The sequence below is a fragment of the Paralichthys olivaceus genome, chromosome 5 (assembly GCF_024713975.1).
Source record: "Paralichthys olivaceus isolate ysfri-2021 chromosome 5, ASM2471397v2, whole genome shotgun sequence".
NCBI classification, from domain to species: domain Eukaryota; kingdom Metazoa; phylum Chordata; class Actinopteri; order Pleuronectiformes; family Paralichthyidae; genus Paralichthys; species Paralichthys olivaceus.
Window position 1 is genome coordinate 20,723,269 of NC_091097.1, and position 24,279 is coordinate 20,747,547.

General features: G+C 42.0%; 1 long non-coding RNA gene across 1 annotated transcript; it reads left to right on the forward strand.

The window, feature by feature from the left end:
* The first annotated feature begins 1,246 nt into the window (after positions 1 to 1,246).
* LOC138407761 (uncharacterized) lies at positions 1,247 to 8,589 on the forward strand. Its single transcript, XR_011241105.1, has 3 exons — positions 1,247 to 1,442; positions 1,578 to 1,636; positions 8,099 to 8,589. It is a non-coding gene; the product is annotated as an uncharacterized lncRNA (long non-coding RNA).
* Positions 8,590 to 24,279: the final 15,690 nt, after the last annotated feature.

Sequence of the window (24,279 nt, forward strand, 5' to 3'; positions counted from 1 at the left end):
CAGAAAGTAATGCATGTAAGACATATTGTCATCATCCACAGGGTCTCCTCCTGTGTCCTTTCACCTCCCCTCTATAATGTGTATACTGATGACTGCCACAGCTGGCATGACAACAGATTACTTTTCAAATTTGCTGATGACTCTGTGACAGTCAGTCTCCTCCATGCAGATGAGAACAACCATGGTCCCATTGTGGATTGTGAATCTGTAGTGGTGTGACTGTGCATTTTTACTACTAAATGTGACAAAAACCAAGGACATGAGTTTTAGGCATCAGTCCTCAAACTCTTAGAATACTATCATCAAGGGACATGTGGTAGACTTTGTAGAGAACTACAAGTACCTTGGGATGATTATTAACTATGATCTCTCTGATGTTCCTGATGATGGCTGTTTGTATTACAGATAGCAAGTGGCTGATCCCTTATTCAGTAGAACATGTACTTGTACAATGTAACCTGTACAATGCTCAATGATATATATATCCATTTCAGATTTCTGCAACATACCTTGTAATTTTATCCATAATTAATTATGAAAATAAATCCAGTTTATGATTTTTGATATATGACAATTTGATTGTGACTGATCATAATTCAAGGTCAGCTTTAATTTGCCTCAATTCAAGATACTTTAAATTAAGTTTAAAGTGAGAATGTCATCGTAGAAATCCTGAATTTGAATTGTGACTAATGAAGCATTGTGTTAGTTCATGCAGGACACAGAGTCATGTGCTCAGCTACCGAAAGGTTTATGGGTACTCGTCAGTCACCCACCAATCACAGCCCATTCTCTCACCAAATTGGTCTCTTTAAATACGACCTCATCCTCACTGATCCCTGCTCAGCTCTAACACTTTTAGCACTGTAATGGAAATGTTACATTTTTGTATGTATGGTGGCTTAAGAGACTTGAGTTTTATGGCCTTGAGAAACCACAACTTTATGGTATCTTTTAGTATCTCTGATTGGGATCAAACAACTGGGTTCTCACAGGGGGGGTCATCCACAGAACATGTAAACAAAAGGACAGGATGTCTCCTCCACTGAGTGAAACTCAAGAAGGGTAATATATACCTTTGCATGCTTAGTGGGAGGGGGCTGTGAGTTATAAGAACACAGATTCTCCTATGTTCTTTGCTCATTTGTGCATGTCAATCAGGTGATGTGTACTAATGAGTCCATCTGCAGATGCTGAATTAAACTTATAGAAAGAAGTGTTTGACTTTGTGCTTGTTTCACAGAAATTGCCGCCGCAGCAGAGAGTACAAACACGGTTGTGGTAAATTATCTTAACCAAAGTACCTTGCCTGCTACGCCCACTGGGGGGTTCTGCATATGTTCCCTGTCTTAACTTAGCACGCTGCTCAGCTAACCAGGGAACATCCAAAGAATGGAGCCTTCAGCGCCAATCATAACTGTGTCCCCATTGGCAACAAATGGGTAAATCATAACAAAGGGTTCCTGACTGAACTCGGAATTAAATGGTTAATATCTGAAACTATAATAGTTCAACTGAATTGTAGTTATCTAATGTTATTTTAATGCTACCATTACCTGTCTTGACATGTACCGTAGATGCTTGAGAGAGTGTCTGAGCCAGGGACAGTAGACATCACTGAGGTTCCATCAATAAGGTGAGAATTGAAACACATGATATTCTACAATATACTGTGATGTAGATTCTCAGAAAGTTACAGAAATTTGTGGGGAAAAATTGTTTGCAGATGCTATGAATGTCGTGTTAATTTCTGACACTCAGTTCACATTTATAGAGTTGGCTTGTTTTGTCAAGAAACCATCCATGTAAAATAAAAGAACATGGAAGAAATTATTTATCATGTATTGCTATATTTATTTCTTTATCTGAATTCTCTGAATTTTTATCGGAACTAGTTCTTAAAACAGATCAAATCATTATAGCCGGTGATTTCAATATTCATGTAGATGTTGCCAATGACAGCCTTAGTTCAGCATTTAAATCAATAATAGACTCAATTGGTTTCACTCAACATGTGAATCAACCGACCCACTGCCTGAATCACACTCTTGATCTTGTCCTGACATATGGCACTGACATAGAAAATATAACAATATTCCAACAGAACCCGCTTCTGTCTGACCATTTTTTACTTACATTTGAATTCTGAATTGTTAATTACGTCAATTCTGGACGGAAAGTCTATTACAGTCGATGTTTATCTGACAAAACTGTTCACAAATTTAAACAACTGCTCCCCTCCTCACTTCCCTCTCAGCCATGTGTCAGTACAATACAAGAAGATTATCAAAACCTTACTCCCACACTAGTTGATAACTTTGTAAATAGTACTGCAGCCTCACTAAAAACAGCACTTGAAGCTGTCGCCCCTGTCAGGATTCGAGTGGGGGGGGGTGACGTGAGAAGGGGAGGACCAAAACGCAGAAACTAAATAAGGTTTAACAAAAAGTGTATTTTATTTAACAGGGGGTAAACGTAACACAAGAAATCTTCAGGAAAACAAAAGTCGCACTCAAAAAGCCGAGTGGAACACAGAACAGGGCAGGATACAAACTTACGGGGTAACGTGACGAGAGCTGACGGGACACAAGAACAGACAGAACCAGAATCTCGATGACGGACAGGACCAGTCCAGAAATGACGATGACGAACCAACAACCACATGGGGGAAACACAAAGACTTATATACAGACTGGAACTAATGAGTAACTGGGGACAGGTGGCACAAGACAAACAGGTGAACCTGATGAGGGCAGGAAGTCAACGGGTGAAAACACACAGGGAGCAAGGACTACAAAATAAAACAGGAAGCACTGAACAAACTTATCAACGAGAACAAAATACAATAACCAAGACAGGGATGAACACAGGAGAGGCACAGGGTGAAACATAGCGAGGGACAAGGAGGGGAACACAGGAGAGGGACACAGAGAACAACACAGGAGAATCACAGGGTGGAACATAGCGAGGGACAAGGAGGGGAACACAGGAGAGGGACACAGAGAACAACACAGGAGAATCACAGGGTGGAACATAGCGAGGGACAAGGAGGGGAACTCAGGAGAGGGACACAGAGAACAACACAGGAGAATCACAGGGTGGAGCACAGAGGAAGGCAGAAGGGAACATGAGAGGAACACTGAAAATACATAACTGTGACAGAACCTCCCCCTTAAGGACTGGATTCCAGACGGTCCAAAACTGAATTTAAACGAGGACTAAACATGAAACTGAGAGGGGTGGGAATCTGGAACAGAGCACGGGGCTCGACCCGGAGGCCAGTCAAAGTCAGAGCATGGGGCTCGGGCGGGCGGCCCGGAGGCCGGTCAGAAACAGAGCCCAGGGGTTCAGGGAAAATCAGCTGCTTCTGCAGTCCAGTCAAAGGGAGTTCTGGGGAAGATAGCAGCTGGGGCTGCTTCTGTGACACAGGAGGCTCTGGAGAAGATAGCAGCTGGGGCTGCTGCTGTGACACAGGAGGCTCTGGAGAAGATAGCAGCTGGGGCTGCTGCTGTGACACAGGAGGCTCTGGAGAAGATAGCAGCTGGGGCTGCTGCTGTGACACAGGAGGCTCTGGAGAAGATGGCAGCTGACGCTGAGGTCGACAGTCAGGAGGAGATGACCGATGACGCTGCTGTCGCTGTACCGGAGGAGACGACAGCTGCCGTCGCGGCACCGGAGGAGACGACAGCGACCGCCGCCCCAGCTGTCCCGGCGCCGGCCTAACCCTCGACCATTGGACAGGAACAGGAACTGAAGCGGAGCCAGGCGAGACCCGCAACCGTGGAACAGGAACAGGAACTGAAGCGGAGCCAGGCGAGACCCGCAACCGTGGGACAGGAACAGGAAAGCCGCTCGCCGTAACCCTCAGCCGAGGGACAGGAACTGGCGAGACGACTGCTTGAACCCCCAAACGTGGGGCAGGAACAGGAACTGGAGAGCCGCTCGCCGTAACCCTCTGCCGAGGGACAGGAACTGGCGAGACGACTGCTTGAACCCCCAAACGTGGGGCAGGAACAGGAACTGGAGAGCCGCTCGCCGTAACCCTCAGCCGAGGGACAGGAACTGGCGAGACGACTGCTTGAACCCCCGACCGTGGGACAGGAACAGGAACTGGAGAGCCGCTCGCCGTAACCCTCAGCCGAGGGACAGGAACTGGCGAGACGACTGCTTGAACCCCCAAACGTGGGGCAGGAACAGGAACTGGAGAGCCGCTCGCCGTAACCCTCAGCCGAGGGACAGGAACTGGCGAGACGACTGCTTGAACCCCCGACCGTGGGGCAGGAACAGGAACTGGAGAGCCGCTCGCCGTAACCCTCAGCCGAGGGACAGGAACTGGCGAGACGACTGCTTGAACCACCGACCGTGGGGCAGGAACAGGAACGGCGACCTCCGAAACCGGAACGTGAGTAGCATCTGCGGGAATCCCCGACGCCGGAACATGAGTGACGTCAGCCGGGACCCCTGATGCTGGAACGTGGGTGGCATCTGCCGGGATCCCTGACGCCGGAACATGAGTGACGTCAGCCGGGACCCCCGACGCTGGAACGTGGGTAGCATCTGCCGGGATCCCCGACGCCGGAACATAAGTGACGTCAGCCGGGACCCCCGACGCTGGAACGTGGGTAGCATCTGCCGGGATCCCCGACGCCGGAACATGAGTGACGTCAGCCGGGACCCACGATATCCTGTATTGAGGTTGCCGCCTGATAACTGGTGGAGATGGATGGAAACTGAGTGAGGGGGCTCCCCTCCGGCGCCCACCCCGCGTCGTAGCGTTTCTACGCAGACTGCGGGGGCCCCCAAAAGCCAGGCGGGTGCCGAGGTAGGGATCTGCAGGGGGAGTTGGGGATGAGAGGATGTCCTTTAGTCTCCTCTCTATGGTCACCAGGTGCGGGACAAAGTGGCTGACCCAGGGTCTGTCCTTAAGCCAATCCCGCACCGGTGCCATCCTCTCCAGGAGCTTTGCACGCTGCTTGGTGTCTGCGGTGCTCAGCTCGTCCACCAAGGAGTCCAAATAAAAAACCCTACTACAAAAGACATTAAGCTCTGCTTGGTCCATTTTTGGTTGGTTCGTACTGTCAGGATTCGAGTGGGGGGGTGACGTGAGAAGGGGAGGACCAAAACGCAGAAACTAAATAAGGTTTAACAAAAAGTGTATTTTATTTAACAGGGGGTAAACGTAACACAAGAAATCTTCAGGAAAACAAAAGTCGCACTCAAAAAGCCGAGTGGAACACAGAACAGGGCAGGATACAAACTTACGGGGTAACGTGACGAGAGCTGACGGGACACAAGAACAGACAGAACCAGAATCTCGATGACGGACAGGACCAGACCAGAAATGACGATGACGAACCAACAACCACATGGGGGAAACACAAAGACTTATATACAGACTGGAACTAATGAGTAACTGGGGACAGGTGGCACAAGACAAACAGGTGAACCTGATGAGGGCAGGAAGTCAACGGGTGAAAACACACAGGGAGCAAGGACTACAAAATAAAACAGGAAGCACTGAACAAACTTATCAACGAGAACAAAATACAATAACCAAGACAGGGATGAACACAGGAGAGGCACAGGGTGAAACATAGCGAGGGACAAGGAGGGGAACACAGGAGAGGGACACAGAGAACAACACAGGAGAATCACAGGGTGGAACATAGCGAGGGACAAGGAGGGGAACACAGGAGAGGGACACAGAGAACAACACAGGAGAATCACAGGGTGGAACATAGCGAGGGACAAGGAGGGGAACTCAGGAGAGGGACACAGAGAACAACACAGGAGAATCACAGGGTGGAGCACAGAGGAAGGCAGAAGGGAACATGAGAGGAACACTGAAAATACATAACTGTGACAGCCCCATTAAAAAAGAAGAAAGTAAATCAGAGGAGATTAGCTCCGTGGTATAATTCCCAAACGCGCGTTCTAAAACAGACATCGCGGAAGCTAGAAAGGAAGTGGCGTTCCACCAATCGCCAAGACTTCCACCTAGCCTGGAAGAATAGCCTTATAAATTACAAAAAAGCACTTAGAAATGCCCAAACCTCTTATTATTCATTACTAATAGAAGAAAATAGGAACAACCCCAGGTTCCTCTTCAGCACTGTAGCCAGGCTGACAGAAAGTCACACCTCTACTGACCCATCTATTCCTCTAGATCTGAGAAGCAATGACTTCATGAGCTTCTTCGCTAATAAAATTACAACCATCAGGGATAAAATCCACCACCACCTCCCAGTGAATAACACGGATACATTGTCTGGTCCTGAAACCGTAGCACCAGATTTATGTCTAAACAAATTTTACTCTATTGATCTTCCTGAACTGACCTCGTTAGTTTCATCATCTAAACCAACTACTTGTCAGCTGGACTCTGTTCCAACTAGACTTTTTAAAGAAGTCCTCCCCCTAATTGACAGTTCCATTTTAAATCAGATTAATATGTCTTTGCTAACCGGCTACGTACCACAGGCTTTTAAGGTAGCCGTTATTAAACCTCTGCTTAAAAAGCCTACGCTTGATCCAGAGGTTTTAGCTAACCATAGACCCATATCCAACCTGCCCTTCATTTCCAAAATCCTAGAAAAAGCCGTTGCTAACCAGCTGTGTGGTTACTTAGATAGTAACGTTTTATTGGAAAAATTTCAGTCAGGATTTAGAACCTATCACAGCACAGAAACAGCACTATTGAAAGTCACTAATGACCTTCTTATGGCATCAGATGATGGACTTGTCTCTGTCCTCGTCTTGTTGGACCTTAATGCAGCCTTCGACACAATAGATCATAAGATTCTGCTACAGAGATTAGAACAACATATAGGAATTAAAGGAACAGCACTACACTGGTTTAAATCATATTTATCAGATAGATTCCAATTTGTTAATGTTAACAATGACTCCTCCATGCACATGCAAGTTAATCATGGAGTTCCACAAGGTTCTGTCCTTGGACCAATACTGTTCACCTTATATATGCTCTCCTTAGGCAACATTATCAGACAGCACCACATACAATTCCACTGCTATGCAGACGACACCCAATTGTATATTTCCATGAAGCATGATGAATCTAATCGCCTAGTTCAACTTCAGGAATGTCTCAAAGATATCAAGGCGTGGATGACCCAAAATTTTCTACTTTTAAACTCAGACAAAACTGAGGTTGTTGTAATTGGCCCTAAACATCTCAGACAAACACTGTCTGACCAGATAGTCACTTTGGATGGTGTCAGTCTGGCTTCCAGCTCCACTGTGAGGAACCTTGGAGTGTTGTTCGACCAAGACATGTCATTTGACCCCCATATTAAACTAGTGTCTAGGACGGCTTTCTTCCATCTGCGCAATATTAACAAAATTAGAAACATCCTGTCTAAGCAGGATGCTGAAAAACTAGTCCACGCGTTTGTAACCTCTAGATTAGATTACTGCAACTCTCTATTAGCAGGATGCTCCATGAAGACTGTTAAAAGTCTCCAGTTGGTCCAAAATGCTGCAGCACGAGTGCTGACAGGAACTAGAAGGAGAGATCATATCACTCCTGTCTTAGCTTCCTTACATTGGCTCCCGGTAAAATTTAGAATAGAATTCAAGATCCTGCTCCTCACTTTTAAAGCCCTCAACAATCACGCCCCCTCATATATCAAAGAGCTGATAACACCTTATTATCCAAGTAGATCACTTCGTTCCCAAAACACAGGCTCTCTAGTGGTTCCAAGAGTCTGTAAGAGTAGAGCAGGAGGTAGAACATTTAGATATCAGGCTCCTCTCCTGTGGAACCAGCTCCCAGTCTGGGTTCGGGAGGCAGACACTGTCTCAGCATTTAAAGTAAAACTAAAAACCTTCCTCTTTGACAAAGCCTATAGTTAGGGCTGGATCAGGTGAGTCCTGAACCATCCCTTAGTTGTGCTGCTATAGGTTTAGACTGCTGGGGGAACTCCCATCATGCACTGAGCACTTCTTCACTTCCCTCTTTCTCTCTGCCCCCCACACCTGTTTATTTATTTATTTATTAGTTTTAACATGTCATCATGTCAAAGTGTCACTTTGTCCTCCCATAGTCCCTCTGGCTCTTCTCTCTATCTCGTTTCAGATAACTCCGGCACCGGGACTACAGGACAACAACGACCACCATCACCATTGTCTTCATTTATTACAATAACTCAGCAATTCATTAATATATCTAGTCATGTTGTAGATCTATACATTGTTATTGTTATGGTTAGTCTTGATTTTGATGGTGCCAAATTGTTACTGGTCTCTCTCTCTCCACCTCATCTCTCTCTTCTCTCCCCCGCTTTCCAACCATCTCTCCTTTCCTCCCCCCTTACTTTTCTTTCCTCACCCCAACCGGTCGAGGCAGATGACCGCCCACATTGAGCCTGGTTCTGCCAGAGGTTTCTCCCTGTTAATGAGGGAGTTTTTCCTCTCCACAGTCGCCTGTGCTTGCTCATTGTGGGAACTGTTGGGTTTCTCTATGTTAATATTGTTTTAAGGTCTTGACCTTTAAATGTAAAGTGCCTTGAGATAATGTAAATTATGACTTGGCGCTATATAAATAAAATTGAATTGAATTGAATTGAATTTACCATTTGCACATTCAGTATGGCCAGAGGCATTATGTTTTCAAGATGTCCATCCATCTGTCAGTCCCATTCATGTGAATGCGATATCTCTTGAACAACTACGTTATGTTAGTCAAAGGTCAAAAAGTCAAGCTCACATGACTTTGCATTGTTTTATATAATATAATATTTTAATATAATTTATCAAGATTGTCCAAAGGAAATATAATTACATGTGGCACAAACATTCATTTGGACTCAATGATGACTTGAATAGAATTCAGTTGTCAAAGATCAAATGGCAAGGTCACTAGGACCTCACAAAGCACACTTCTTGCCTTGTATATGTGATATATCCGAAATGCCTTCAGGGAATTCTTTCACATTTGCCACAAACATTCACATGAATTTGGGTTTCATTTTGGTAGCCAAATGTCACAGTGTTCTCACAAAGTATGTAAATATTTTTCCTTAAATTGATATCTAAAGATCAGCTCATGGGAATGTCGTCAAACTTGGTAAAAATATTAAATTCAATTCAAAGATGAAGGGTTTTATTCCATTCGAAGTTAAAGGTCCTCTGACATCACTGTGAATGTGATATGTTAGGACTGTCAGTAGGGAATTTCATTATATCTGGTAACTTCGACTGCTTGAGGGAATTTCTTATCAACGTTACATGAGTTGTCACTTGGATTTCAGCCCTCTAGCTGGTCAGGGGCCTAAACAGGGTTTGCAGCCTCTTGGTTCTGGAGCTTTTTGGGAAAATTACAATCCCTTTCAGGGCCTTCCCAAGGGCCTAGGAGCCCCAAATTTGACCCACTGGTCACGATGGGCTCTTTGAGCCTGCATAACTGATTTTCACCAAAACTGCAGAGGGGCCCAGGTGACCTTTGTGACTTTTGGTATCAATTAAGCCCATTTCTGAAGTTCCATTTTGATAGCAGCACCTCATAGTAATGGTTAATATTTACCAGTGTGTTAGGTGAATGTGTATATGTGCTCAGGAAACTATTTGTAATACGGTATGTTCTTGTAGCGTGAAGTAATGTTGATAATTACATGACGACGATTAAGCTAACATTAGGCACATTAATCTCCTGCAATGCTAACTGTGCGTCGTCTGTGGAATAGTAGTACACCGTGGCTGTGGAGAAACTATTGGCTATTCTATATTTGCGTTACTGAGTGAGTATAGTGTTCTTAATTGTGAGTTGCAATATATTATCAGTGTTGGGACCTGGTATCTGTGAACCATAGTTGGGCCTACATGTGTAGTCAAAAGCCTGACCGCGTGTCTCCTTTGCTCTGGAGACAAAGTAGAGCTTCCAGAACTCAGTCTCCCAGGGTGCTTCATCTTCACACATAGGTGGTAAAACTGCTCCTGGAGACAACTCTCAACCACTATTGGTCACTGTGTGCCCCATGACCCACGAGGTCACCAGGCCAATATAAGCCGAGTTTCCCCTCTCCTCGCCCTCTTCTCTCTTCGCTTCTTCTCTCTTCTCTTCCCCTGCTGACCTCTCCTGGAGGAGTAGGGTCTGGCCCTGCTCTCCCAGCCAGGGAGACTTCCTCCCTCCACAAGCTCCTCAACTTCCAGCAGACCTGCCTGGAGCAGACTGCTAAAAAAACCTTCCAAAGGCAGCGACGCAAGAGCCTTCCTAAGAACTTCAGCACAACTGGCCACGACACAAGGTCTGACCAGCAAGTGCACAACATTAATGGTGCCCCCGTGTGAGGGAAAGTCATTAATACCAACATTAATGATGCCCTGTGTGAGGCAGAGTACAGTTGGCAATAATTCATAATTATGCAATATTGGAAAGGAAAAAAAAAACTGAAATAAGTGGAATCCTGAATTTTCAGTCAAGCCAAAGTTTGAATTGAATTCCACTAGTCTGCCACCGGAGTAGACATTCAACCGTACTTACAAACAAGTGTATTGTGGTGAAATTGTATTTGTGATTGAACCCTTTATTAATAATAAATTATTAATAACAACCATTCTAAGTCCTCATAGTGTTACACTTAAAGCTTGCTATTGTTGCTAATAACTCCAATTGAATATTCCTTGTCAAATTTTAAGAATGTCTTTTAACATTTGAATATCTCATATTCAATGTTAACTGGTCAAGCTGTCAAATTTCCTGTAACTGTTAAGTGCTGTAATTAAGACATAGCGTGGCCCCGGCCCTATGTAACAGAGCTTATACCTGACTGTTACTGCCAAGCATTTCAGCCTAAGTTGGATAAGAGAGCCTGAGAAAGAGCCACAGCGTGCTTCCAGCCCTGTGAATTTATAGAACCCCTAACTGTCACTGCCCTGCATATCATTTAGTGTGATTAAACCATTTTGGTGAAGTGATTTACCCACCATAATTTTGGTTAGGCTAGTGTACGACCAAAACTACACTACAAGGTGTCTGCCAGAGCAACACCGTAGCCAACCACACTGATTTGTTGATTTATATACCTTGTAAATCTAATCCTTGTATTTCAGACCCAACAATGGAGAACCCCTGTGTAGAACAGTTTGTTTCTTCCCTTGCACAAAGCCTGAACCCTGGCTACCCTGAATTCATCACTAAGTTGAACTTCAGTGAGTGTAGGAAAGAGATAGACTCACTACTTGACGACAGGTGTGATGCACAGACAGCATCCAAGGGTCCATTGTTGAGATGTTTGCTTTTAAATTTCCACAGGCAAACCAACCTTGCCTGTCAAAGCAAAGCAGCCCTAGAACAGGAGGCAAAAGCCCTGAGAGCTCAAAATGCTCTTCTCCTCCAGGAGGTTCAATCTGCTAATAAGAAAGCCCTGCACTATTTAGAAGATCTGCAATCAGCAGAGTCAGATCTCTATTCACACAAGGAGGAGTTCCTAAAACTTAGATTAGAAGGCCTGGCCTCATGTCAGTTGTTCAGTCAAAGTGATTCTGGTTATTCCAATTCACACTCCTTCAATAGTGCAAAGTTAACTCCCTCTTCAGTCCGAGGATGGGACAGAATCCAATCCGACCCTAAATCTTTGGGAATTAAGTCACCTCCTGAACCTCCACTGACAGACAGAGGTTACAGCTCTCTAACTTCCCACCTCTCTGACACTCACATTGATGACACATGCAGTTTATCCTCCAGAAGATATTCTGCCTCATATTCTTCTCAGCCACTGATGCATGACACATTTTTCTGTGCACAACTCTCCGAAGCGGGGAGTACAACATTCCAGGATAGTTAAGCTCCTCCCCCTCAACCAGAGAGACCTGTAGCAGGTGATGCACGTGCCCGGACCTCACAATGTCCGCGTTTTGATTTGCTTGAGTTTCTAGCTAAAGATATTGGACAATTTGACCCAGGAAATGGTGATAACAATGTTGACAATTACTTTAGGGAACTAGATCTCAATCTAATTGACATGCCAAATGCATCAGAGAGAGAGAAGGTCAAACTTGTGTGGAAAACCAGCTCTACAGCTGTTCACAAGTTTATTCAGACACTTCCTGCCAGTGTCATAAATAACTTTACAGAGCTCCGTCAAGCACTAGTCGAGGAATTCTCCTCTACTGTTGACGAGATAATATCCATTATTACAGCATCCCAAATTAAACATTCCCGTCGCGAAAATCCCAGAGATTATTTCAGACGTATTTCAGACGAAAATGTTTATTTTCAGGGAAAGAACACACCAGGCCTAGAAGAACACCCCACCTTCAAGTCCTTGTTCTTGCGTAACCTACATCCATGTATACGCACACATGTGGTACTGATGACACAGCAAGGTAAACCTTCAATGCAGCAGATCAGGAAGATGACACAGGTAGCTTGGGAAACTGTTGTCACTTCCAAGGCTACAGTAGGTGCACCTGAGCCTGTCAACTCAAACACCAAGGTGTCAAATACATCCGCCGCCTCAAAACTTCACCCTCACAACAAACCAAAGGGGGGTGACAAAAGGCAGCGTAGGGACACAGAGCGTAACCGCCATGTCCACCAACTTCCCGGAGATAGGCATTCCCACAGCAGAAGCTGTAGGAAGTCATACACTGACATTCTGGCCCAGACACATTACCAGCCACTAGACTGCTCAGATGATGACCACAGCATCTCTGAATACAGTTCAAATCATAGTTATAACCCAGCAGACAGTTACAGCCCTGAGCCACGACACAGGCATTCCAGAGCTCGCTCCTCATGGCCGTAACCAACACAGTCTCTAATCTTTGTACTGACAGTAGGTATGACATTTCTTGCAGTTTATAGGTAAACAGTTTTGTTAGCAACAGCAGCAAACTCCAAAAACCTAAATTCTGATTAAACTTAGACACCACTGTCAACTTTGTAAATACATTTGGACAAACTACTCTCCATTCACTGATAATAAAATCCATATATGTCCTTTCACGACACATGTTAGGACATGAGAACATTATCACACAAAACAATGATACTGCCATTTGGATTCTGAGAAGGTTGAAAGATTTATGACACCCTTCCGGGCGAAACCTGCCCTGTTAAAATGTTAAAGTCTCCCAGATCAGACTGAGTCCACATTGACTAGCATCCAGTGAACAGAAGACTCTTGGATAGTCCAGAAATGGCCTTATCATTGTAGGTGCCACTCTTTCTGCATCTTACTCTAACAATTAACATGTCTAACTTTCCTTTTCTCACTAACCTAGTGAAGAATACAGGTTATTCATATTGTACTGTCATTGTGATCTGAATTATTTGTCAAACTTGACTCTTGCTTAGCCGATACAGTTAGTATAGACAAATGCCCAGATGTTAAAACCCAAATGAACTGAAAAATAACTTTTCCAGTTGTGGACTACACATGTTTGAGCTTTGCCCTCAGGAACACACGTCAGGTCCGATCCTGCGACCGAAGGGGGGATGTTGGGACCTGGTATCTGTGAACCATAGTTGGGCCTACATGTGTAGTCAAAAGCCTGACCACATGTCTCCTTTGTTCTGGATACAAAGGACAGCTTCCAGAACTCAGTCTCCCAGGGTGCTTCATCTTCACACATAGGTGGTAAAACTGCTCCTGGAGACAACTCTCAACCACTATTGGTCACTGTGTGCCCCATGACCCATGAGGTCACCAGGCCAATATAAGCCGAGATTCCCCTCTGCTAGCTCTCTTTCCTCTTCACTCTTCGTCCCCTTCGGCCTCTTCCCCTGCTGACCTCTCCTGGAGGAGTAGGGTCTGGCCCTTCTCTCCCAGCCAGGGAGACTTCCTCCATCCACAAGCTCCTCAACTTCTAGCAGGCCTGCCTGGAGCAGACTGCTAAAACCTTCCAAAGGCAGCGACACGTGGGCCTGCCTAAGAACTACAGCACAACTGGCCACGACACAAGGTCTGACCAGCAGATGCACAACAGGATCCACAAATCAACAAGACCACGTCACTGGACTTCGAACAGCACATCCAAAAAGGACCTTACCCTCTTTTTCATGGATGGGTAACACAACTGGGCTTTATTATTACGCTAGGCTAAGCAAAGGACTGTTTAATCCTATTTCTATTTCATGTGATGTTTATAAGTTTGACTGTTGCTGTGATATTTGGTAATGTGTTATTTGAAAGTTAATGTTAGTTCTGTTATGCTGATCACTTCTTTGCATGCATCTGACTACTTTCTTTAACCTGGCACCAACACCTCACACACTCATCTCCACAAACTTAACACCTACATGTGATCTCAGCCACATGGTCTCACCACTCCAGGGGGCCTTTTGTCTTCATAGTGGCCAGCCGCCATTTTGAAATCTCAGTCACTCACTCACACACACAAATACATGCATACTCGCATACACACCTGTATATAGTAAGTACACCTTTTGTTAGTTTTTGTGTTAATACTTTTATTATTCTCATAATAAATGTTTTTCTCCAAAACATGTCTTAGTTAATGTTGCATAAGTGTGAATTTTGCCAACCTCTACACTGTCAAGAACTCCATATCCTTCAACTTTGCTAGCTATTGATGTGGTAATTTTGGTTATAGTTATTTATTTAATTATTAATCAGAGTTCCAAATTTGTAGTCAGTAATTTCACGAGACTTATTCAATAAATTGGCTATCTTTTCCCGTCCTTTGAAGGGTGGTGCCCCGATTTATCTTTTATTAGTTTAATTATTATTTAATATTAATATTTTTAATATTAATATTTAATATTTCAGTGATAGCCACATTTATTGAATGCCTAAAAGCACACCATTTAATGGTGCCCTGCGTGAATGAAAGTACATAATCGTACCCCGCGCGAGGGAAAGTACATAATAACAACATTAATACCAACATTTTTGGTGCTCCGTGTAAGGCAAAGTCATTAATAATAACATTATTTTGACGCCACGTGGGGCAGTGCACAACACTGGGTATTTTACAGACAACTGTTTGATAAAGTGGTATCAGAGGGGGAGGGTATAATGATTTGGGGTGGAGACCTAAATATCAGACTACATCCAAAGCTTGATTGTTAAGCCAGTGGAACACAGAAACCAGGGATTAGTAAGAAGTTTGTAAGTTTAATGTCAGAATTGGGAGTAGGTAGATAGATAGATAGACATACTTTATTCATCACCGAAGGGAAATTTTTACATAAAGAGTAATTGATGTTTGGAAAGAATTAAATCCTAAGGGAAAATACTATACATTTTTCTCAGCACCACATTAAATATACTCCAGGATAGATTATTTTTTCATGTTCAGTAAGGACAGTTACAGGATCGAAAATTGTGAAATTGGAGTGAGAGACATATCAGACCTTAGTCCTGTATATATGACTCTGGCTATGTCAAAAGAACAAAAATCAACACTTTGGAGGCTAAATATAAATGTATTAAAAGGACAAATGAAGGACGAGTTTATTAAAGAAATTCAGTTGTATGTAAGGGAGAATGATAATGGTGAGGTGTCTCCCTCGGTGCTGTGGGATGCGTGTAAAGCTGTGATTAAAGGAAAACTAATTGCTAAATCAACATACTTGAAAATGCAAAAACAGGAAAAACTCAATAAATTAGAATCAGAGCTTAAAAAATTGGAAAAAGAACATAAAAAAAATGTGGACAAGAGAATAAACCAAAATATCAAAAGAGTTAGAACAGAGAGAAATTACATCTCAGGACAAGAGATTCAAAAAAAGCTGTTGTACATGAAACAGAGATACTACGAAGCGGGAAGTAAATCTACAAAACTGCTGGCGTTCAGATTAAAAAAGCAAATGGCAATTAATAACATACAAAATTAAGGACTCAGCTACAAATCTACCAAAATATAAGACGGAAGAGATACATACATGTTTTGAAACATATTATAAGAATCTATATTCCCAACCAAAAAGAAATAATAAACATAAGATAGCCACATGGCTGGATTCCTTAAATTTACACAGGGTGTCAGAGGACCAGAATTCAGCTCTGACAAAGGAAATCACAGCAGAAGAAATAAACTCAGCGATTCAAAGCTGAAGACCAACAAGGCTCCAGGCACAGATGGATACACCTCAGAGTTTTATAAAGTGCTCGGAGAATCAATGATCCCCTTGCTAAATAATGCATTTAACTGGGTGCTAAAAGAGGGAGATATCCCGAACTCCTGGAGCGAAGCCCACATTTCGGTTATCCCGAAGGAAGGAAAGGACAAAATGGAGTGTTCTAATTTTAGACCAGTTAGTGTCCTTAACCAGGACTATAGATTATTCACCACTATCTTAGCTAGACGTTTAGAAACAATTTTGCCAGACATAATTCATCAGGACCAGACGGGCTTTATAAAGCAGAGACAGACACAGGACAATATCCAACGTACATTACATGTTATGCAAAACATTATTGAAAAAAGAATAGAGGCGATAATATTAGGATTGGACGCAGAAAAAGCATTTGACTCTGTCAGGTGGGATTTCCTATATATGGTGCTGGAGCGATTTGGTTTTCATGCAACGTTTGTACAATACAATACAATCTTTATATAATATAATAAACCTACAGCCAGGATTAGAATTAATGGGAATCTCTCAAACGCTTTCATATTAGAGCGGAGGTGTCACAAGGGCTGTTCAATTAGCACGCTATTATTTGCTCTCTATTTGGAACCCCTGAGTCAATGGATAAAACAAAATGAAAATATAAAAGGTATCAACTTTAAGGGAAATGAACATAGCATTATTTGCAGCTGATGTATTAATATACTTAACAGATCCCACTAAATCTCTTCCAGCACTCATGTCAACACTTGAGGATTTTGGCTTATTTTCGGGCTATAAACTGAACGTGAGGAAAACCCAGATTCTCACATTCAATTATGTCCCAGATAGAAAAATTAGAGAGAGTTTTAGGTTTAAGTGGGACTCAAAATTCATGAAGTTCTTGGGAGTGAACCTACCTCAAGACTTTTCACAATTGAAATCTTTAAACTATGATGCATTAATATCAAGAATAAAATCTGATATGGAAAGGTGGAATTTAATCCCCTTCACAAGTTTGGTGTCAAGAGTGGAAGTGGTTAAAATGAATGTACTTCCAAGGTTACTATATATATTCCAAACCCTACCAGTAGAAGTAAAAGACAAAGACTTTACAGAATGGGACAAATTCATATCAAGATACATTTGGCGGGGGACAAGACCCCGAATAAGATTTAAAACTCTTCAACTGCCTCGGGATAAAGGGGGCCTAGCCCTACCTGTCTTAAGAGCTACTATCAGGCTGCACAGTTTAAAACTTTATGGAATTTATGCAATCCCGCCTACAGTGCAAGATGGAAGGACATTGAGTGTCTCACATCAAACACACATGTTCCAATACAAGCAATAATAAGTGATATCAAATTGAGGCAACATCTCCAAGAGGAATTGAATCCATGGCTAGGGATATCCTTGAAGATATGGTTTGAGATTATATCAAAGAATAAAGTGATTGAACAGAGTAAGGTATTGAGATGAATCGCATATGATTCAGACTTCACACCAAACACAGCAGATAGTAGATTCAGTAGATGGGACGCGGGACCAAAAATATTTTGGGAACATTTTAAAAAGAAGACCATCAAAAGTTTTCAGGATCTAAAAAATCAGTATGGATTTAAACAATCAAGATTTGTACAGATATGTACAGATGCGGCATTATATGGAGAAAACTATAAAAAAGTTTAATTCAGATGAGCCTGAGTCAGGAATCATTAAGTTATTCATCTCAGCATATGATTCAGACCAGGGAAAGAAACTAATCACATATAATTACTATATAAAGAAGTCGAAAGATTAAAGGGTAACAATATGACATATTTAAAAGAAAAGGGGGGAAAAGAGGCTGGGAGGCGGTTATCAGAGGAGGAATGGGACAAGGTAAATGAAGGAGAGTGGGACAGAATACAACATGCTCCCTCTCATGGAGAGAATATGGTTGGAAGAACATTGTAAGATACTTTATTACACCAACACAACAAAAATCTCAAGACACACAATGTTGGAGAGTGTGTGGGGAAAATAAGGCCAACCATTTTCATATCTTTTGGGGATGCCCTTGTATTATACCTTTTTGGCAAGAGTTAAAGAAGAGTATGGAGAAAATTCTGAAAGTGCAAATTCCACTTGCATTTGAAGTTTTATATTTGGGAAAAGAGAACCAGGAGAATAAATACATATTTCGAATAATGGTGGTGGGCTAAAAAGGCCATCACCAGAAAATGGCTAAAAAAAGATCCACCAAAAATAGAGGGTTAGGTAGAGGTAATGCTCGATATATATAGAATGGAGAAGCTGACTTTCTCAGCTAGACTAAAGTCAGAAACTTTTAAAAACTACTGGTAAAACTGGGTTGATTTTGTGTCTCCATTGAGAGCAGACTTTGTGCAATAAGGACAGTGTGTATTGCAGAGTGTTGACCCCCTTGGTTCAGGCTACAAACTTGTTTATTGTTCATATATTTATTTGATATGTTTACCCCAATCAGGAGACAAGGAACAATGCAGGAGAGGTGTGAAAATAAGGACAAGAGTGAAAAGTGGTTAATTTTACTTCACATTTACTCTACTGTAACTTTACTTGAGAATTCATGTCCAATTATGTCTCTGCTCTGCGGTGGACAAGTATAGGAATGTTTTATACTGTTGTAAAATTGTACAGATTATGTAAAATATTGATGGAATATTGATATGTGGAATCAATAAAAAAGATAATTAAAAAAAAAAAGAGCTCTGGGTGTTGCAGGTCAAAAGATCAAATTTGGGGCCTTTTGGGTTCAAATTCCACCTGCCTCAGTTCGAGCCCCAAACCACCCGGGGGGCCCCAAATTGTCAGTAGAGGTTCCCCTGGGGACCCAGGCAGCGCAAACTACGTTCTGGTCGCCGCAGCCGGAAGTTATTTTTCTTAATCTCAGGGTGTGAAAGTTTAAAATACCTGAAAAAGGGAGAATTTGAGTGAACGATAAATGGACACAAACCTTTCTCAGATCATGTGTTTTATGATTCATTATCAGGGTAACCACCTACTGTAAATACAAATGCCACAATGTGTACAATTACTGCTGAATATCTACAGAACTGAAATATAACATACGTCAATAGACTATACTGAAATATTACTATAGACAATGTACATCCAAACAGACATTTAACATGTCTAAGCTGTCACCTAGCAGTTGCATTCATTAAACAACTTTGGATACCAGTAATAAAGTAAACATAAGCATGTAAGATAAACACATACAGCATTCCACAAAATATTCTCTAAATCGGCTTACTTCTAATATACTGATAATATATTGCAACTCACAATTTAGAACAGTACACTCACTCAGAAACGAAAATATTTCAGGCAACATAAATATAGAATAGCATACTTGCAATAGCATACTTGCAATAGCATACTTGCAACAACATAATCACATAGTTTTTCCACAGCCACGATGTACTACTATTCCACAGACGAAGCACAGTTAGCATTGCAGGAGAATAATGTGACCTAATGTTAGCTTAATCGTCGTCATGTAATTAACAACATTACTTCATGCTACACAAATATACCGTATTACAAATAGTTTCCTGAGCACATATACACATTCACCTAACACACTGGTAAATATTAACCATTACTATGAGGTACTGCTGTCAAAATGGAACTTCAGAAATAGGCTAAAATGATACCAAAGGTCACAAAGGTCACCTGGGCCCCTCTGCGGTTTTGGTGAAAATCAGTAATGCAGGCTCAAAGAGCCCATCATGACCAGTGGGTCAAATTTGGGGGATCCTAGGCCCTTGGGAAGGCCCCGAAAGAGATCGTTATTTTCCCAAAAAGCTCCAGAGCCAAGAGGCTGCAAACCCTGTTTAGGCCCCTGACCAGGTAGAGGGCTAAAATCCAAGTGACAACTCATGTAACGTTGATAAGAAATTCCCTCAAGCAGTGAGTCCAAGTTACCAGATATAATGAAATTCCCTACTGAAAGTCCTAACATATCACATTCACAGTGATGTTACTCTGACCTTTTACTTCAAAGGGAATAAAATCCTTCATCTTTGAGTTGAAGTTAATGTTTTTACCAAGTTTGACGACATTCCCATGAGCTGATCTTTAGATATCAATTTCAGGAAAAATATTAACATACTTTGTGAGAACACTGTGACATTTGGCTACCAAAATGAAACCCAAATTCATGTGAATGTTTGTGCCAAATGTGAAAGAATTCCCTGAAGGCATTTCTGATATATTGCATTTACAAGGCAAGAAGTGTGCTTTGTGAGGTCCTAGTGACCTTGCCATTTGATCTTTGACAACTGAATTCTATTCAAGTCATCTTTGAGTCCAAATGTATGTTTTTGCCACATGTAATGATATTTCCTTTGGACAATCTTGATAAATTGTATTCAAAACAATGCAAAGTCATGTGAGCTTGACCTTTTGACCTTTGACTAACATAACGTAGTTGTTCATGAGATATCGCATTCACATGAATGGGACAGACAGATGGATGGACAACTTGAAAACATAATGCCTCTGGCCATACTGAATGTGACCATGGTAAAAAAAAAAAATATAGCAATACATGATAAATAATTTGTTCCATGTTCTTTTATTTTACAAGGATGATTTCTTGACAAAACAAGCCAACTCTATAAATTTTAACTGAGTGTCAGAAATTAACAAGACATTCATAGCATCTGCAAACAATTTTCCCCACAAATTTCTGTAACTTTCTGAGAATCTACATCACAGTATACTGTAAAATATCATGTGTTTCAATACTCACCTTATTGATGGAACCTCAGTGATGTCTACTGTCCCTGGCTCAGACACTCTCTCAAACATCTACAGTACATGTCAAGACAGGTAATGGTAGCATTAAAATAACATTAGATATCTACAATTCAGTTGAACTGTTATAGTTTCAGATATTAACCATTTAATTCCGAGTTCAGTCAGGAACCCTTTGTTATGATTTACCCATTTGTTGCAAATGGGGACACAGTTATGATTGGCGCTGAAGGCTCCATTCTTTGGATGTTCCCTGGTTAGCCGAGCAGCGTGCTAAGATAAAAACAGGGAACATATGCAGAACCCCCCAGTGGGCGTAGCAGGCAAGGTACTTTGATTAAGATGATTTACCACAACCGTGTTTGTACTCTGTGCTGTGGTGGCAATTTCTGTGAAACAAGCACAAAGTCAAGCACTTCTTTCTGTAAGTTTAATTCAGCATCTGCAGATGGACTCATTAGTACACATCACCTGATTGACATGCACAAATGAGCAAAGAACATAGGATAATCTGTGTTCTTATAACTCACAGCCCCCTCCCACTAAGCGTGCAAAGGTATATATTACCCTTCTGTAGTTTCACTCAGTGGAGCACACATCCTGTCCTTTTGTTTACATGTTCTGTGGATGACCCCCCCCCCCCCCCCCCCCCCGTGAGATCCCAGTTGTTTGATCCCAATCAGAGATACAACGAGATACCATAAAGTTGTGGTTTCTCGAGGTCATACAACTCAAGTCTCTTAAACCACCATTGTAAACCTTAAAGTTGCCCTTTTAGATTAACAATTTGGTCAACCATTTGGTCAGTCCTCCACATACATCACATGTCTGATCATGCAATTATACATACACAAATGTAAAATTTCCATTACAGTTCTAAAAGTGTTATAGCTGAGCAGGGATCAGTGAGGATGAGGTTTATGAGATTTAAAGGGACCGCTTTGGTGAGAGAATGGGCTGTGATTGTTGAGTGACTGACGAGCACCCATAAACCTATCGGTAGCTGAGCACATGACTCCGTGTCCTGCATGAACTAACACAATGCTTCATTAGTCACTATTCAAGTTCAGGATTTCCACAATGACATTCTCACTTTAAACTTAATTTAAGGTATCTCAAATTGAGGCAAATTAAAGCTGACCTTGAATAATGATCAGTCACAATCAAATTGTCATATATCACAAATCATAAACTGGATTTATTTACATAATTAATTATGGATAAAATTACAAAGTATGTTGCAGAAATCTGGAATGGATATCTATATCATTGAGCATTGTACAAGAAGGCAAGTAAATTATTTTAAAATAAACAGCATGGAACATGGACATGTTACTACATGTTCTACTGAATAAGGGATCAGCCACTTGCTATCTGTAATACAAACAGCCATCATCAGGGACATAGTCATCAGAGAGAACATAGTTAATAATCATCCCAAGGTACTTGTACCATAGTTCTTTACAAAGTCTACCACCTGCCCCTTGATGATAGTACTCTGAGAGTTTGAGGGCTGATGCCTAAAACTCATTTCCTTGGTTTTTGTCACATTTAGTACTAAAAATGCACAGTCACACCAATACAGATTCATAATCCACAATGGGACCATGGCTGTTCTCATCTGCATGGAGGAGACTGACTGTCACAGAGTCATCAGCAAATTTGAAAAGTAATCTGTTGTCATGCCAGCTGCAGCAGTCATCAGTATACACATTACAGAGTGAAAATGAAAAGTGAATGATGACAATGCCTCTTACGTGCATTTGTTTACCCTCACTTTCTGTGTTAGTTGTCAGTTGCAGCTCGAGGTATCATGCATGTATCCAAAATTATCTTTTCCAGGCACTATACTGGCACTGTAGTCACTACAAGTTACGCATGTTCCATTTTGCCTGGGGGACATTTAAAACTAACCAGTCTACAACACAGTAAAAAATCACATGAAAATCAACCGCCCTCCTCATCTTTTCATATTTTTTTACTCCTCAATTTTTTGATGTGGATTTAGAATTTGATACTGAGCATAGCCATGAAATTGGCTCCCCAATAGAAATGGTACAAGTTGTCAAACTTATGTTACCTACATAAATCCCCACAGATTTCCAAAACATTCTCAGAACACAGTTTACATCACAGTATATTGTAAGGTATCACATTTTTAATTAAAATGGTAAAATGATCAATGGTTGTATTTATATAGCGCTTTTCTAGTCTTGAAGACCACTCAAAGCGCTTTACACTACAGTTTTCCATTCACCCATTCACCCATTCACACACACACATTCATACAGTGCTTCTATAGCTAGCACTTTTTATTGTTCTATTGGGCAGTTTTGGGGTTCAGTATCTTGCCCAAGGACACTTTGGCATGCAGATGGGAAAACTGGGGATTGAACTTCCGACCTTCTGGTTGGAGGACGACCGCTCTACCCCCTCAGCCACACTCTCTCTCAAGCATCTACAGTAGGTGAAGACAGTTGATGTTTTCGTTCCCAAAACACAGGCTCTCTTGTCGTTCCAAGAGTCTGTAAGAGTAAAACAGGAGGTAGAGCATTCAGCTACCAGGCAGACACCTTCTGTTCACTTAAGGTTAAACTCCCATCATCCACAGAGCACTTCTCCACTTCTCTCTGTCTCTCTGCCCAACACATTCATAGCATCTGCAAATGTATACTATATAACAACAATCAACACGGAGGTGTGTTCCATCCAGGGCCGAAGGTGATGTTGCTCACTTCGGGGTTAACCCCCTTCACTTTCACCAGCAATTGGAAAACAACACACGGGAGATCCGCTTGATCTCAGAAATGAAACTTATCTCTCTCTCTCTCTCATGTGTCTGTGTGTGTGTCGGGTCAGATCAAGGTGGTCAGCGGGACCTTTCATGTGACACCTGCATTTAGAGACGTGGTCTTTCCCTGTGTGCTAATCTCATGAACGCCTTGAGGGAATTTCTTCAAATTTGGTAAAAACATTCACTCAGATGCAGAGTTAGGGAAAAACTGATGCAGTGCGTGTATTTCATTTTCACAAAAAAAAAACAATGACTGCAAATACAGAGGGCGTCTCGATAAAGAGGGAATGATTCACAAATCAAAAATCCTACCTTCCGTGAAGAGATAAGGGAAAGAAAAACAACACTTAACTAAGGTTAGTTACTAAATCAAATCACCTCCTGCGAGGGAATTAACTATAAACATTAACAAAAAAACAAAACTCCTACAATGAGGGACAATACTTTTAATATAAATATGAACAAAAATCTCCTTCAATGAGGGACAAGATCTAACAATAACTAATCTAATGAAAGGAGCTATGAAAACTAAGAGGCAAACGCCAACAAAAAACACTCTTAACGAGGCAACCGACTGTAATTGTGGATCTTTGACTAAAGGCTGGTGAGGCTCGACAAGGGACAAGACACACTAGCACAGGACAAAGGGGAGACGCAGACC